The sequence below is a fragment of the Pongo abelii genome, chromosome 9 (assembly GCF_028885655.2).
Source record: "Pongo abelii isolate AG06213 chromosome 9, NHGRI_mPonAbe1-v2.0_pri, whole genome shotgun sequence".
Classification (NCBI taxonomy): Eukaryota; Metazoa; Chordata; class Mammalia; order Primates; family Hominidae; genus Pongo; species Pongo abelii.
This window is the reverse complement of record NC_071994.2, coordinates 125103044-125119183: the sequence shown is the minus strand read 5'-3', so window position 1 is coordinate 125119183 and position 16140 is coordinate 125103044. Positions and strand designations below refer to the sequence as shown.

General features: G+C 42.3%; 1 long non-coding RNA gene across 2 annotated transcripts in view; it reads right to left on the bottom strand.

Annotated features, from left to right (window-relative positions):
• Window positions 1–261: 261 nt before the first annotated feature.
• The window catches only part of LOC112135470 (uncharacterized), a 261078-nt gene continuing 245199 nt past the window's right edge, over window positions 262–16140 (bottom strand). For both annotated transcript variants that reach the window (XR_010141753.1, XR_008511465.2), the window contains one exon: window positions 262–446. This is a non-coding gene — a long non-coding RNA (uncharacterized LOC112135470). The remainder of the gene's footprint in view (window positions 447–16140) is intronic.

Sequence of the window (16140 nt, the reverse complement as noted above, 5' to 3'; positions counted from 1 at the left end):
CTCAAACTCCTGGCCTCAAGTGATTTACTCACCTCAGCCTGCCAAAATGTTGGAATTACAGATGTGAGCCACTGTGCCAGGCCTAAAATATCTTTAAATATAAATATCTACTAGCAAGGGGCACTAAGCGAAAGAAACTGCATAAGCAAAAGTAGCAAAAGTATAATATGTTCCAAAATAAAAGTAGTCTAAACTGAGTAGTATACGATATAGGCTATATATTAGTTTGCTAGAACTGCCATAACAAAATGCCATAGACTGTGTGGCTTAAACAACGGAAATTTATTTTCCAGTAAATCTGGAAGCTGGAAGTCCAAGATCAAGGTGTCCTCAGGGTTGGTTTGTTGTACGGCCTCTCTCCTTGGTATGTAGGTGGCTGTCTTCTCCCTGTGACTTCACATGGTCTTTGTTCTCTCTGTATGTGTCTATGTCCACAACTCTTCTTCCTGTAAGGACACCAGCCATATTAGATTGGGACCACACTGATGACCTCGTTTTAACTGAATTACCTCTTTGAAGACCCTGTCTCCAAATACAGTGACATTCTGAAGTATCGGAGGTTAGGATTTCAACGTATGTATTTTGGGAAGACAGAATTCAGCCCCAAATAGGCCATTATATTTCAGGATCTTGGAAGAAATAGGCTAGAAAGGTAGGTACAAATCAGATCATAAAGAGCTTTGAAGGTTGGAGTAAGGAGTCTGGACTTTTTCCTAAACTAATGGACAACAGAAGGGTTTTCAGCAAGAGTGGGCTTTGATCAGATGCATGTCTAAGAGGACTGTGTGAGGTCCATAGCCAGGACCAAGTAGAGCCTGGAGGTATTAAGGTCAGCCAGGAGTCTATTGCAGTGAGACAAGAGAAAGACAAGGAAGGTCAGAGATCACAAATTTCAGAGACATTTTGTTCATAGAATTGAGAGGATGTGGATAGGAAACCTGGAGACTATCAGGTTTCTGGCCTGGTTGGCTGAGGAAGGTGTCAGAAATGAAAATCAAGAACACATGTTGAATTTGAGGTATTTAATAGTATAGAATATCTAGGTGAAACATTCAGGAAACATGCATCTACAATCGAGGAGCTGGGCACGGTGGCTCACTCCTGTAATCCCAGCACTTTGGGAGGCTGAGGCAGGTGGATCACCTGAGGTCAGGAGTTTGAGACCAGCATGGCCAGTGTGGTAAAACCACGACTCTACTAAAAATACAAAAATTAGCCAGGCGTGATGGCACGTGCCTGTAACCCCAGCTACTTGGGAGGCTGAGGCAGAGAATCACTTGAATCCAGGAGGCAGAGGTTGCCGTGAGCCGAGATCGTGCCACTGCATTCCAGCCTGGGTGACACAGTGAAACTCTGTCTCAAAAAAAAGAAATCCAGGAGGGAAAACTAAGTTGAAAATATAGCACACAAATGATAATTGAGGTCAGAGTTGAGGCCAGCCTGGGAGCATAGGCCAAGAAAAAAAAGATATTCAAAAGAGCGTCCAGGTGTGTTGGTTCATGCCTGTAATCCCCGCACTTTAGGAGGCTGAGGAGGGCAGATCACGAGGTCAGGAGTTCAAGGCCAGCCTGGCCAACATAGTGAAACCCCATCTCTACTGAAAATACAAAAATTAGACTGACATGGTGGCACGTGCCTGTAGTTCCAGCTACTCAGGAGGCTGAGGCAGAAGAATCACTTGAACCAGGGAGGCGAGGTTGTGGTGAGCTGAGATTGTGCCACTGCACTCTAGCCTGGGCAACAGAGCGAGACTCCGCCTCAAAAAAAAAAAAAAAAGATATTCAAAAGAGGAACCTGAGAGAAGTGCAGCACTTAAGGGGTGGGTGGAAGGGAAGACAAGTCAGAGACAGAGGGGGAAAAACAGAAAAGAGCCGTGCCACAAAAAGAACACAAATCAGCTTCAAAAAAGAGGAAGGCACAAAGTCAATCAAAAAAGCAGAGTAAGAATTTAAGAGAGACTGCTGAAGTTGGCCTCCAAAAGAGAAGTTTTAGTGGAAGAGTAGAGACAGGAGCCTGACTGCAGCAGGTCTGGGAGTGAGGGGAGGTTTCGTGGTGGGAAGATGAAATGTAGACCATGTCTGGAAGCCTGGCTGTAAAAAGAGGAAGGAGCTAGGAGGTGTTGAGGGGATGTTTTTGGTTACTGTCCCAGTCTGGTTTTCATACCCAGAGATTGCCAGATGAAAATCTCCATTCCGTACCTTGTACCAGAATGACAAGCTGTGCAGAACATTTCACTATTTTGCTCCATAGCTCTGCTTCATGCCCCCACAGTGGAGTGTTCATACTTCTGTCTCAGGATCTACATGTTTTTTTGTTTGTTTGTTTGTTTGTTTGTTTTTGAGACAGAGTTTCTCTCTGGTTGCCCAAGCTGGAGTGCAATGGTACAATCTCGGCTCACTGCAACCTCCGTCTCTTGGGTCCAAGCGATTCTTCTGCCTCGGCCTCCCAAGTAGCTGGGATTACAGGTGTGTGCCACCACACCCAGCTAATTTTTTGTATTTAGTAGAGATGGGGTTTCACCATGTTGGTCAGGCTTGTCTCAAACTCCTGACTTCAGGTGATCCACCCACCTCAGCCTCCCAAAGTGCTAGGATTACAGGTGTGAGCCACTGTGCCCAGCCTGAATCTCTACACATGGTTCTTGTTCACAGCCTTGCCCTTCAGTGTCATACCATAAACCCCTCAAGGGCAGGAATCACATCTCATTCATCTTTATATGTCCTACATTGTATGTTTAAAAGTGTATAGAGAAGGAAAGAATAAAGGGAGGGAGGAATAAAAGAGTTACTACTGAGCATTTATCCTGGGCAAAGTGTTATGCTAAGTATTTTTCTTAATCTAGTCTTTACACCAAACCTGTGATAGAGGAACTATTATTATGTCCATTTCACAGCTGAAGAAACTGAGGCCCTGATATAATAAAGTAACCTGCCTGAGGCCATGTAGTACGTAAACAGCTGAGTGTGCATCTGAACTCAAGCATTCAGAATCAAAAGTCCATACTCTTAGCTGTGTAAAAATCAACCCCAGTATTGTGATAATTTTATGTGTCAATCTGACTGGGCCTCAAGGTGCTTAGTTGGATATTTGGTCAAACATTATTCTGGATGTGTCTGTGCAGATGTTTTTGGATGAAGTTAACACTTGATTCCCTAGAATAAGTAAAGCAGATAGCCCTCCCTAAAGCAGATGGGTCTCATTCAATCAGTTGAAGGCCTGGATTGAGCAAAAGGCTGACTCTCTCATGAGTAAGATGCAATTGCCCCTGCATGAGCTTTGAGCTGGGGCATTAGTCTTCCCTGACCTTCAGGCTCAAACTGAAATATTGACTTTCATGGGGTCTTGAGCCCATGGCTTTTAGGATACAGCTTATACCATTAGCTATCCTGGGTCTCAGGACTTGGGACTAAGACTGGACTACACATTGTCTCTCCTGGGTCTCCAGCTTACCAACTGAAGATCTTGGGACTTGTCAGCCTGCATAATCATGTGAGTCAATTTTGTATAATAAATCTATTTCTCTATATACATCCTGCTCTCTAGGGAACCCTTACTAATGCAAGTATTTTGAAAACTTGACCTATATGACAGGTTATACTGGAAATAGTTTGAAATATTTATTTCCTAAAAGAAAAAGAGCAAAAGCCAAGAAGAGTTACATTTGATCTGCTGAATTGCACTTCAACTGCCTTACATGGTGCAAAACAGAACATATGATCATCCCATTACTCCTGTGCCGTTGGGTTATGTTCAGCTGTCAGGTTTGTTGGTTTCCTAAATCAACCAGTCACAGACCATCACCTAAAATATTTTTCACTGTCAAATTCTAGAGCATAAAATTAGTCTTTATTGCTTTGACTATTACTGATTTCGAAGGCCAAGGAATGATCACATAGAAAAGGCAACAGAGACTGGACCAGAAGGGCTCCCAGATGAAATGCATTTTGGCTGATGGCTTTCATTGGAACACTGACATGAAGGAGCTGTCAGGGCTCTGGGTGGTTTCCCTAGGGTTGTGAAGGCCAGGCAGTTCATGTGGTTGCTTTTCATCCTCTGCACTACTTCCTGAGAGCTGGACAGTGTCACTGAGTTTGGGCCCATGGACAACGCATACAAGGGAAATCTTGGAACTGCCTGACCGTTGTTCAGGGCCTCTGGTGCTGAAATCCTGCGAATCTCCAGGACAGAAGTCAAGATGCTTTCTGAGAAGTCTCCAAAGTCTCTCCAATGAATAAGAAAATAAAGCCAAGCTAGTGGCTTCTCCTTCGAATGATACCTGGTTTTATTATTTTTTTATTTCTTTTTTTCATCAACATTTATTTTAAGTTCTGGGGTACACGTGCAGGATGTGCAGGTTTGTTACATAGGTAAACATGTGCCATGGCTGTTTGCCGCACAGATCAACCCATCACCTATGTATTAAACCCAGCATCCATTAGCTATTCTTCCTGATGCTCTCCCTTCCCTGACCCTCTCAACTGGCCCAGCATGTGTTGTTCCTCCACATGTGTCCATGTGTTCTCATTGTTCAGCTTCCACTTATAAGTGAGAACATGTGGTGTTTGGTTTTCTGTTCCTGTGTTCAACCACGGTGGAAGACAGTGTTGTAATTCCTCAAAGATCTAGAAGCAGAAATACCATTTGACTCAGCAGACCCATTACTGGGCATATATGCAAAGGAATATAAAGGTACCTGGTTTTAGGATAAGGAGAGCTGCCAACTTAATTCATAAAATCAAACTTGGATCAGTCACAGTTTGAGATGTGAAACAGGCAGACCGTGCCTCAGTTTTCTCTTCTTTAAAAGTCACTTTTCCTTCGGTAAACTTTTTCTAATGATTACTGTCCCCACTGCCCAGATCTTAGAGGAGTTTCTGTACATATAGTGTTTCAGTAGGTTTAGCAGGAAATCTCAAGATGATGATAGGTTTTGGAGGATGGGAGTTGAGAATACAAAGTTGAATTGCTTCTCCACCCAGTGGATGTTTTCTTTAATAAAGCCACCTTTTATTGAGGGCTATTTGCCAAGCATCCAGTCTAATACTTCAGATGTGCTATTTAATTGAATCCCCACAATATCTCTTTGACTTTGCTACTATTATAACCCTCCACTTTTCAGATAAGGAAACTAAAGCTTAGAAAGATTAACTTCTATTATGGGTTGAATTGTGTCTCCTCAAAAGATGTGTTCAAGCTCTAGCCCCTGGTACCTGTGAAGTGACCTTATTTGGAAATAGAATCTTTGCAGATGTCATCAAGTTCAGATGAGGTCATTAGGGTGGGCCCTAATGCAGTGTGACTGGCGTCCTGATAGAGGGGACCAATTTGGACACAAGAGACAGACATGCACAAAGGGAAGATAATGTAGAGACACAAAAGAAGAGGACAACTAGGCTAAGGTGGAGGCAGGGCAGAGATTGGTGTGGTGCCTCTCCAAGCCAAAGAAAGCCAAGAATTGTGGGCAAACACCAGAAGGTAGAGGAAGCAAGGAAAAGTCCTCCCCTTATATCTTTCAGAGAGAACATGGATGTGCCAACGCCTTTACTTCAGCCCTTGAGACCCTAGATCTGTGAAATAATAAATTTCTATTGTTTTAAGCCACCCTACCTCCTGGTACTTTATTACAGCAACTCTAGGAACCTAATACAACTATCTTGCCCCAAATCACAGAATTAGTAATCTTGCTAATCAGGATTTGAATCCATGTCTATCTGACCCTTAAATCTATATTCATGTTTCATATTGTCTATACTTCACTACCAACTAAGGCAGCATCTAGTAGAAACAATCAATTCTACCTAGGGAAGCTTTTACAGAGAAGGTGCCACTGAAGTCTGCATCTGAGGATGAGGATAAGTTCCCTAGGGGAGGAAGGGAGGAAAGAGAAATCCAGATGGAAATAACAGGGCAAGCACATGAAAGTGTACCCTGTGCTTCAGGAATAAATGTGGCTCATGCTTGGGGTTGCGTGGGACTGTATGATAAGGAAATGTGATCACGCAAAATGGCTACATTTTCTGAGAAAATCCTGGGAGCAGCAGGCCTGCAGGCATGTTTCTATAGTCAAGGAACATCCGAAATTCTGAAATGGTAGGATGGCCAGTCTGTACCCATATCATGAGGCTCCTGCCCTGCACTTGAATGATGGAGCATTCCTGGCAGTGAATCCTTTTGGCACAGTCAACCTACTTACCCAGGGTAGGCTGGAAGATTCCATTAGCAAAGGAATTTACAAGATAAGGAACATTTTCTTTCCTTGTCATTAAACACTGTCTCTTAATTAAGTTGTCTTCTTGCTCCTGATCAGAAAAGAATACCAAAAAGTCCTTTTCCAGGAAAAAGCTGATTTCTCCTCTCATCTCCTCTACACACACCCCACTTCCCCACCCCCAATACTTCACTCAGTGATGGGCTAGTGCAGAGAGCTGAGTAAGCCAAGCGACTGTGGAGGGAGTCCCCTTCATCTCAATGTGTGTGCATCAAGGGAAAAGCACGGCCCAAGCACGCTGGCAGGTGCAAAGGGGATGCTCAGAGCATGCATCTCAGACACAGCCATGCTTAGCTGCGTGATATCAGCAGCCTATCCTTTAATCTCACATAGAGAGAGGAGGTCACATGCTAGTTATTAGACGGTATCACTATTGTACCTCTAGATTCCAGGGTCTGCCTTGTTTCTACTAATAAAGAATTTTTTACTGAACACTGTAGATTTTGATTAAATTCAGGTAAAGTTAATTTAAATGAGGCAAAAGAGGCTACATAGGCAGTGGCCACTGGTACTAGAATATATTTACATGAATAAGACCAAGAGGAAGAGAGTAAACACCTCGTAGCCATTTATAGCTTGTCTCTTTCTTTGTTCCCTGCCCCATAGTGAAGCAGTTTCAAAACGCTGCCAATTCTTTCTTTTTTCTCCTGCCTTTATCAGTCTGTTTCTCTCCATTTGTAGTATGTAGTTGACATGCACCTACTCACGCTTAAAGTTGCAGCTCATACTTCACCTCTCCTCTAAACACTTCCCTGACCTAACCACCTTCCCTCCCACACTGTGCCGGCAGAATCAGGCACTTTCTTCTCTATGATTCAATTGCACAATGTCAGCACAGCTATTATGAGACTTATCATATCGTGCCATAATTATTTATTTACCCTTCTCTACGGCTGCAAAACAAGCCACCCCAAAACCCAGTGTCTTAAAACAACATTTATGACGATTGTTATGTCTCATGGTTCTGGAGTTTAATGGGCTCAGCCAGTTCAGCCAGTTCTCACTCAGGGTCTCCCAGTAACGACCATCAGACCAAGGCTGGGCTGGAACCATTGCCGACACTTCATCACTCACATATCTGTGATGGGAAAACTCAAACAGCTGGGGCATTTTGGGCCACCTCTTCACCTCTGTGTAGTCTCTCCTGATAGTTTGTCCCTCACAGTAGTTTCAGAGTGGCCATACATGCTACATGGCCCCCCAGGGCTCCAAAGGCAAGTGTCCCAAGACAGTGAACCAGGCAGAAACTGTATTGCCTTCTATCACTGAGTCCAATCACCCATTGCCACTTTGACACAGTCCCAGGCTCACCCAGCGTCAATGGGGAGGGAGAGTAACCCATCTCTCAACCCCACGGGGGAGGGTCAGCAACCCCCTGTAAGGAGAGCATGTAGGGTGGGAAACACTCATGCAGCCATCTTTGGAAAATACAATGTGCCACAGCTATAAATCCAGTGTTTGGCAAAATGCCTGGCACTTAATGGTCTCTACAAATATAAGTGGTTGAATGAATGAATGACCCTTATCCTCCTGTATAGACCTTCTTATCTTATGCCCAGCTATTGAAAATGCTTCTGTGCTTGCCTCTTTCTCTTTAGACTTTCTTATATCCAATTTATCATTTACCCCACTTTCTGAAGGTCCATTTTCGAAAGCCCCTGTTTTTCTCATGTCTCATTTTCAAAAACATTCAGCGGTTCATAGTTCCTTACCACAGTATGAGGATGTTGTCCCAGCTTGTGATGCTGTGGAGTTCTGATGAGTATAACACAAGTACACAGGTTCATATATGTACACCTCAACGTAACTACGGACTGAAAGAAGAGCATGCCTGGCACATGGATGTGCTGCTGTCTTTCAGATGAGCAGCTACTTTTATTGATAGAAGTTGTCCTGAGTTCTGGTTCTAAGTGATGGATTAAAACATTATGTTTACTTCTGTTCCCTCTTGAAGTTTCACATACACACACACACATACACACACACACACACACACACACACATACACACCAGTAGAAGGATAGAAAGGAAACAGATCTTTGAAAGATGAGAAATAGAGACACAACCTCAAAAATGTAAAAGCTGGAAAGTCAATGGGGAGCAGCTATTGATTCGTTGAAGCGGTTTTTTATCAAAGAACTTCATTAGGGCTTAGGAATTGGAAATATCAAATGCCTCTAAAATCAGGAGAGAGGGTTAGGTTGTAAAATGAAAATGAGTTAAAAGCGTGTATGAGAAGCAGTAGCTGCCCCTTCCCCACACTGGCAGAAGACGGGAGTTTTATTCTCTTGGACAAGATGAACCAGGAGGACTCTAGACATGGATCAGCAGGCACGCTGATGATGGCAATGTGTTACTGAAAACGAAGAGAAGTACATAAAAATCTACGCATGGAGCAGTGATATCTTGGGGTCCCTTTTCCTATTCATGAACTCAGATAGATTTGGCCTGTGCCCCTTCCCCACACCAATGAAGAAATTGCTGAATTTCCCTCTGGCAGAGGAAAAAAACCAACTTATCCATGGAACAAAAGCCCATGAAAAAAAAGACTTAAAGGTTTTTACCACTGTGTTTCCCACATGTATTAACCTACAATGAGGCTCACCCTTAGACAAGCCTCTCCTATGTACAAGGAGTTGCCAATAGGATTTTTCAGTGCTGATCTCCTAAATAGGAAGAGATAAAGGTCACCATATACTGAAGAGAACCCACATCTGAAAAGTCAGGGACCAAAACAAATCAGTGGGATCAAAAAACTCAGAGGAAAGAAGAGCAACCCTAGGAGTAGTAAAAGGAGGGGTGGGAAAAGGAAGAGGAGGAGGAGGAGAAAGAAAACTGTAAGTATGACCTTCAGAAAGATTAAAGAAGATAGCAGAGATAAAATATTCAATATACAAGTTGGAAAATAAAGGTGAAGTATATTGCAAGGTGGGACAAAATATAAAGATGGAAGCTAGAAAACCTAAGAAAATTAAAGGATTCATGATCATCTAGCATGTGAATCAGAGGAGTTCTAGAAAGAGAGAATGGAAAAGATGAAGGCAAAAATTATCAAAGAAATCATGCAAGAAAAAATTCCAGAACAAAAAGACACAAGTCTCCAGACAGGAATGGCTGTAAATGTCCAGCAAAATTATAAGAGAACATCCTATAAGCTTCCACAGAAACAGAATGAGGAAGCTATAAAGGATGGTGGGTCTAAATAGCATAGGACTTTTCACAGCAACACTGGAAGTTAAAAGACATCAGAAACATATCTTCAAATTTCCAGGGAAAAATAATTTACAATAAAAAATTCTACATTTGCTATCAATAAAAGATCAAAATAGAGCAAAGAATTTTTTCAGACAAGTAAGGTCTCAAAAATGCAGTTTCTCTGCACTCATTCTTAAAATACTGGAGGGTGTGCCCCACCAAAAAGAACACATAAACAAGAAATGCAAGATCCAAGAAACAGGAAATCCAACCCAGGGGTGGGGTGAAAGGAATTTCCAGAAGATTCAGGGAAAATGTTAGAAAGACACTATGTAATAGGTCCATGAGAATCCAGCTAAGATGGGAGCAGAGACCTAGAGGGCTCCAGAAGTCCTCCAGGAAAACATGAAACAGAGAGTCCCTGAGGTGTTTGAATGAACAAAAGTACTAAGAGGAGATTTAGCTACTAAGCAAAGTCTGGGGGGAAATTAGTGATGACTACATCAAAAGTGAATTTTAAATAATATAATTATTAATTCCAGGGAAAACAACATATTGTAAAAGGAAAATGTAATCCCAGTACACCACATGGCTCAACTGTGAAGGAAATGCACATAATCCTAATTGTGTACGATATAAAAATTAAATCTAGAAATGTAAAAAGAAGGAAGGAAAGAAAGGGAGGAAGAGGGGAAACAAGGAAGAAAAAATATTTTTAAGTGTTACTTACATTAAACATTTTATTTTTCTTTTTACTTTTTTTTTTGAGACAGAGTCATACTCTGTTGCCCAGGCTTGAGTGCAGTGGCACAATCTCAGCTCACTGCAACCTCCACCTCCTGGGCTCAAGTGATCCTCCCACCTCAGCCTCCCAAGTAGCTGGAACCACAAGCATGCACCACCATGTCCGGCTATTTATTTGTATTTTTTGTAGAGATGATGTCTCACCACGTTGCCCAGTCTGGTCTCAAACTCCTGACCCAAAGGATCCTCCCGCCTTAACCTCCCAAAGTACTGGGATTACAGGCATGAGCCTGTAATAAAAAGTTTTAAAGCCTGCTGTCTAAAAGATGAAATCTAAACCCTTTTACATGACATTTAGGTCTTTCATAATAGTTTCATGTTAACTCATGATAGATCAATAACACCCGATAACTTTCTTATTCTACAACTGTATTCCATCTTTTCCCTCCAAACTTGGAATTCTCCTACCACCTATCTCCACCCAATTTTATTCATGTTCTAAATTCACTCAGATTCTTACCACTTCCATAATGCATTTCTTGTCCCTATAGATCTTTCCCTTCTCTAAATTCCCACAGCAGTTACTGTCTGTATGCAGTTAGCTAATTGGGTTCTTTGCACTTCAGCTTTCAAAGTATTATGGCTTGTGTAAGGGGCTTATGAGTTCCTTGAGGACAGATTCTCCCACAGTGGCTCATGCCGTGCTGCAGAGCTATCTACATGGTAAGGACATTAATATTTTTTGAACAAATTAGCTAATTAATAATTAAGTTACTCCACCTTATATCTCTCTCATGCTAGGCTTTTTTTGTTTCCTCTACTGAGCAACAGGGGTTTGTTGTAACTTTCCACTGATCTCTGCCTGTGGTTGCTGGGCTGTGCTGATGATTCAGTCATTACTTGGGTACCCTGCCCCCTTCATGCTCAGACCTAGGAACCCAGAAGGTGAGGGAGGTTTGGATCCAGATTGAGTAGCCACATTATGATACCTTGTTAGTGTCGATTTTGTTTTGGAAGATCTTGTTCCTACTGAACCCAAGGGCAAGAAGTTGCCAGTGGAGACTACAACCAAATTAATTCTTAGCACCATATAATGAAAAGACAACAGAACTATCAACTCTTTAAAAGTGATTCCTGGCCCTGGCATGGTGGCTCAAGCCTGTAATCCCAGCTCTTTGGGAGGCCAAGGTGGGCCAATCACCTGAGGTCAGGAGTTCAAGACCAGCCTCGTCAACATGGTGAAACTCCATCTCTATTAAAAATACAAAAAAAAAATCAGCCGGGCATGGTGGCATGGCCTGTAGTCCCAGCTACTTGGGAGGTTGAGGCATGAGAATCACTTGAACCTGGGTGGTGGAGGATGCAGTGAGCCCAGATCACGCCTCTGTACTCCAGCCTGGGCGACAGAGGGAGATTCTGTCTTAATAAAAATAAAAATTAAAATATTAAAAGTGATTCCTGATGATGCTAAAAAAGAAAAGTCATGTATGGCCTTTCCAAGCACAATTAGATCACAGGCAATTTCCTGCCCACAGGTGTCCCATGAGCATCACCTGAACTTTCAAAGGCCATTTGCTTGGCCTTGTGCACACTGTCTAACCATCCACTTCCCACATCCCCTGACCCAAACACCCCCAGGTAAAAGGGGTCTGTAGCCAAAACACTCCATTCTTACTCTGCTTGTCAGATTCAGTCTCCTGAAGACCAGAAAGGCATGAGAATTACATATTCCCTTAAAAGAAAAGCAAAAATAAAATGCCCATCATGCGGTCCAAAGCTCTCATTTCTGGGTCACAGTTTACTGGACCTACCTAGGACCTCAGAGTGAAGAGATCCAGAGATCATCTAGACTAGCATCTCTCTATGTCTGCTGCTTCTGATGACAAATCTCCATGGCTTGCCTGATGTGTAATGCTAGTACTGCCTCTGCTTAGATATTACCATAAAGAAGAAGGACCTCCTTCAGCAAATCAATGGTGGGAGATCTATGTGCCATGTGCCAGGGACTCTTTGTTGGTAGAGGAGTAACTGAAGGGCATTTGCCTTGAATGCAGTGGTTGTTTACATTCTAAAATTACTAACTCAACCACCACCACCTGCCCATCAAGAGAACATAAAGAAAACTTTAGACCATCTTCTTCAGAAACTAGCACATAAACATATTTTCAATGTAATTTTAATAGGTTCAAAAACTCCTGAAACTGACCCATAGATCTCAAGCTAAGAATCTTTACTTTAATGCTGTTTTTGAGGACCATGCAAATGGTACTGGTCCACGTACTAAAATGACAATTAAATTATTCTGTTTTTGTGGTGAAAAATTCAAGCCTTGGAAACTGAGAATTTTATCTCAAATTGTAAGAAGTATCCACCTGGAGTAACTGTGTCTCAGGGACACTGAGAAGGTTAGGAACACTGAAAAGAAGTGGGACAGCCTTGCAAGTTAGTTTATGTGGCTGAATATTTCCTTGACGTGCTCATTGACATTGTGCATGGAAACACCACACTCCTCAGCATTGTGTTGGCAACTCCTAGGTTTCTGAAGGTTAATGATTTTATGGGTCCAGGCCTCACACATATTGCACCTTTCAAAAGCTTCATTTCTCTTTTGTTTGGAGGATTTCCCAATGACTTTTAATTAAGTGTATTTTCTGTTGGCACGAAGGAGACAATAAAGGGAAAGGGTTTGGGCATTCTTGCTCACAAAGCCAACGCTATGTATTTGTGGTCGATGATTGATGGGTGGAGCACTTAAGGTTGCAATTGCAAAGTAAAACCCACAAGTAGATGCTGCCTATGAAAACAATCTTGGGAAGGTGTCTTCTGCCGCACTTGCATGGTGCATTCCACGGTCTATTTGGACTCTTGAAGCTTTCTTAGGCATTGGCCTCTTGCTCCTAGGGGCATGTACTTCCTGAAGAACTTATGGACAAGAAGTCAGCCCACTTGAATGAACTGATGTCAACAGAAAGCTGGACCAGATGTTTGGGGAAGGGAAGAGGTGTGGAGATAATTACTAGAGTAGGTGATACATGTGTCACTTCTTACAAGGATTGAAAAGAAGTTTCCTATTATGCCAAGTGAGATGACACGAGAAGCACATCTTATTTCTCAATATTGACGCCTTGGTCCAAAAGGAATGAATCCATTCTTCCGCCTCCAGGCAACACAACATTCAAAGAGATTGGGTTTTTGTTCTTATTTGAGCATTCTCAAAGAAGGGCATTCTGGCCTTCTTTAACCTTGCATTCCAGAGCCTCACAGTGCCTATACTCAGGAAATAACTTCCTCAGGTTTAACTTCAATCCCTCTCCCTGCAATGTGAGACCATTGCTATCCTCCAAGGATTGAAAGAACAGCTGCCTGGCACCTTGCCAGTCACATCATTCCACTTTCCCATTGTTCAGCAAAGGAAATGGCTCTGGGAATCTGTTGCTTGGCTCCTCGTCCATCACCCAGCAGGAACCCAGGCCAGATCTTCAGGCTTCTTTGAACAGTCACTTTGCTGCTGCACCAGGTATCTACTTGGAGCACTATTTTCCCAGGCCTCTAAAATTACCACAAGTGACTTATCACCCTCTGAAAACAAAACTCTCTCTAAGGGGCTTTGAGAGATGATATAAAAGAATGTTCTACATTTTTACAGTGCTTTACCTAACATTTGTGCCCACAGAATTTCCACGATAGGCCTTATAGCCATCATTTTAAAGATAAGGAAATGGGTCCAGCAAGATTGGCTCAACCAAAGTTCACGCAGATAAGAAGAGGGGAAGCAAAAAGTTGGCCTTCAAATTATGATACTTAAGTTCAGCACTCTTTCCACTACACCAGAGTAAAGTTCTGGACCATGGATGTCTTGCTTTTGTGATTCTTAGTCTAACAAACTAAGAGGCAGATACACAAGGAAATGAGTGTTAAACTCTTCAGTCACAAGAACTGTGGAATCAGTTGGGGTTGGTTAGGAGAACAGCAAGAAAGCCTCGTGGGACAGGTAGCATTTTGGGATAGTTACGGGAGGTTTTAGAGACAGAATGACCTGACTTCCAGTCCTGGCTCTAACACAGGCTGTGTGACACCAGACAGATTCACTCACCTCTGAGCTTCAGTTTCCTCATGTATGAAACGAAAATAATATCTTTTTCACAGGGTTATTTTGAGAAGTAAATGAGATAATTAATATAAAGTGCTCAGCACAGGACCTGACAGATAGAAGAGCTAAATAGATTTTTAAATAGTAACTATTCATGTTAAGGAGTGAATAGAGCAATGAAACTGAATGGAGTTAAATTGGGAAAGGTTTCATGGAGGAAGTGAAAGTGCTATAGGAATTTGAAAGCAAGATTGGGGCTTAGGGGAGAGGACAAGAAGCGGATTATTTCTTTGCCCTCAGCCTGGCATAGGGAGGCTAGTTTAATCTCTGCATGGGGGTTCCCAACACTGCCTGTCTCTGCAGATTTTCAGATTTTTAAGTCACTTTCTGGAACAGTGTAAAAGCAGTACATCATAGGCGAGGCTGCGGACGGCTGGCTTACAGGATACATGGGGAGATGCCAACGTTAAAGCAAATTCTATCCTAGAATGAGGAACAGCTTCAGTATAACTCCATTAAAAAGGGAGTGTGCTGTAATGTTGAGCTATTCTTAGTGTAGATAACTCCTTAAAAGGTTAAGTCTAATGAGTTGGCTTGCTTGCCATAGATTTGCTGCTTCTGATACAGATGAGAGGGATGACCTCTTTAAGACTCTACAAATTATTGAAAATAGGGATATTGCAATTCTTGGAAATTTCCCATTGATTGATTAAGTAAATGATCTACTAAATGCAAATCTAATTTGAAAGGTATACATTTAACACAATTAATAAGTGAACTGATTAGGCAAAACGTTAGAAGTAGCCAAAAAATGCCCTAACTGATTGGAGACTTGTAAACAGACCCCGAAGAGTAAGGAACTCAAGAAGGAAATTACTGGAGGCTCTTAGGGATTGTGGCAACACTGCTTTGGACATCTGCCCAATCCGGTATGGATTTGTGGAACATGAACCACAATGCCACAACTATTTCCAAAGGCATGTAAATCAGGAATCAGTTTCTGTTGGTATATGACAAGCCATTTAAGGCACTCAGGCTGAAGGACTGTGGGATGTCCATCCTGTGCCTTGGTGCTGCCAACTCACAATGTGGGTTTCTGTGACTAGTGGAATGGAGCCAGGTAGTTCCACAGGCTACACTGCCCTGAATATTCCTCCTGCCTGGATTGCTGGCAATGCAGAGGGAAACACCGGTCTGGGAGACCCAGTTCATAACCTGCTTTGGAAGGACACTCCTCAAAAACAGGTGCTGAAATTAAATAAGCAAAGGGAAAATGGAAAGGGAGAAAGAAAATCATATTTATTTAAAATTTACTCTATGCTAGTCACTTTGCATACATTGTTTTATTTAATCCTCACAGCAATCCCCAAGGTAAGTATTATTAAACTCACTTTACAAAGGTTTAGTAGCAGTACTTGGATTGGAAACCAGGTCTGACTCACTCCAAAGTCTACAAGTCCACAGTTTTTTTACTTCACAAGGTTGTCTCGGGGAAATGAACTATAGTCTAATTCCTCTGAGACATTAGGATCTGTGTGTTAGACTAGAATGAGCTAGGGTTGCAGAGTTGGTTTCAGATGATGAAGACATGGAATCACTGAGTATCACATCAAGAGATTTGAAGGTCATTCCACAGGCAATGGGTAGTCAAGATTTTAGAGTGGGGATGGGAGCAGAGAAATAATCAAAATTGTCCTTCCTACTCAGAGTGGAATTCAGTGTGGAAGGGAATAAGAGGAGACTGAATGGAAAAGCAAATAAAAAGGAAGAATAGGTCCTAACCCTGGCAAGTTGGTAATAAAGGTTTGAACTAGATGGCAATCAAAAGACCAAAAAAAAAAGG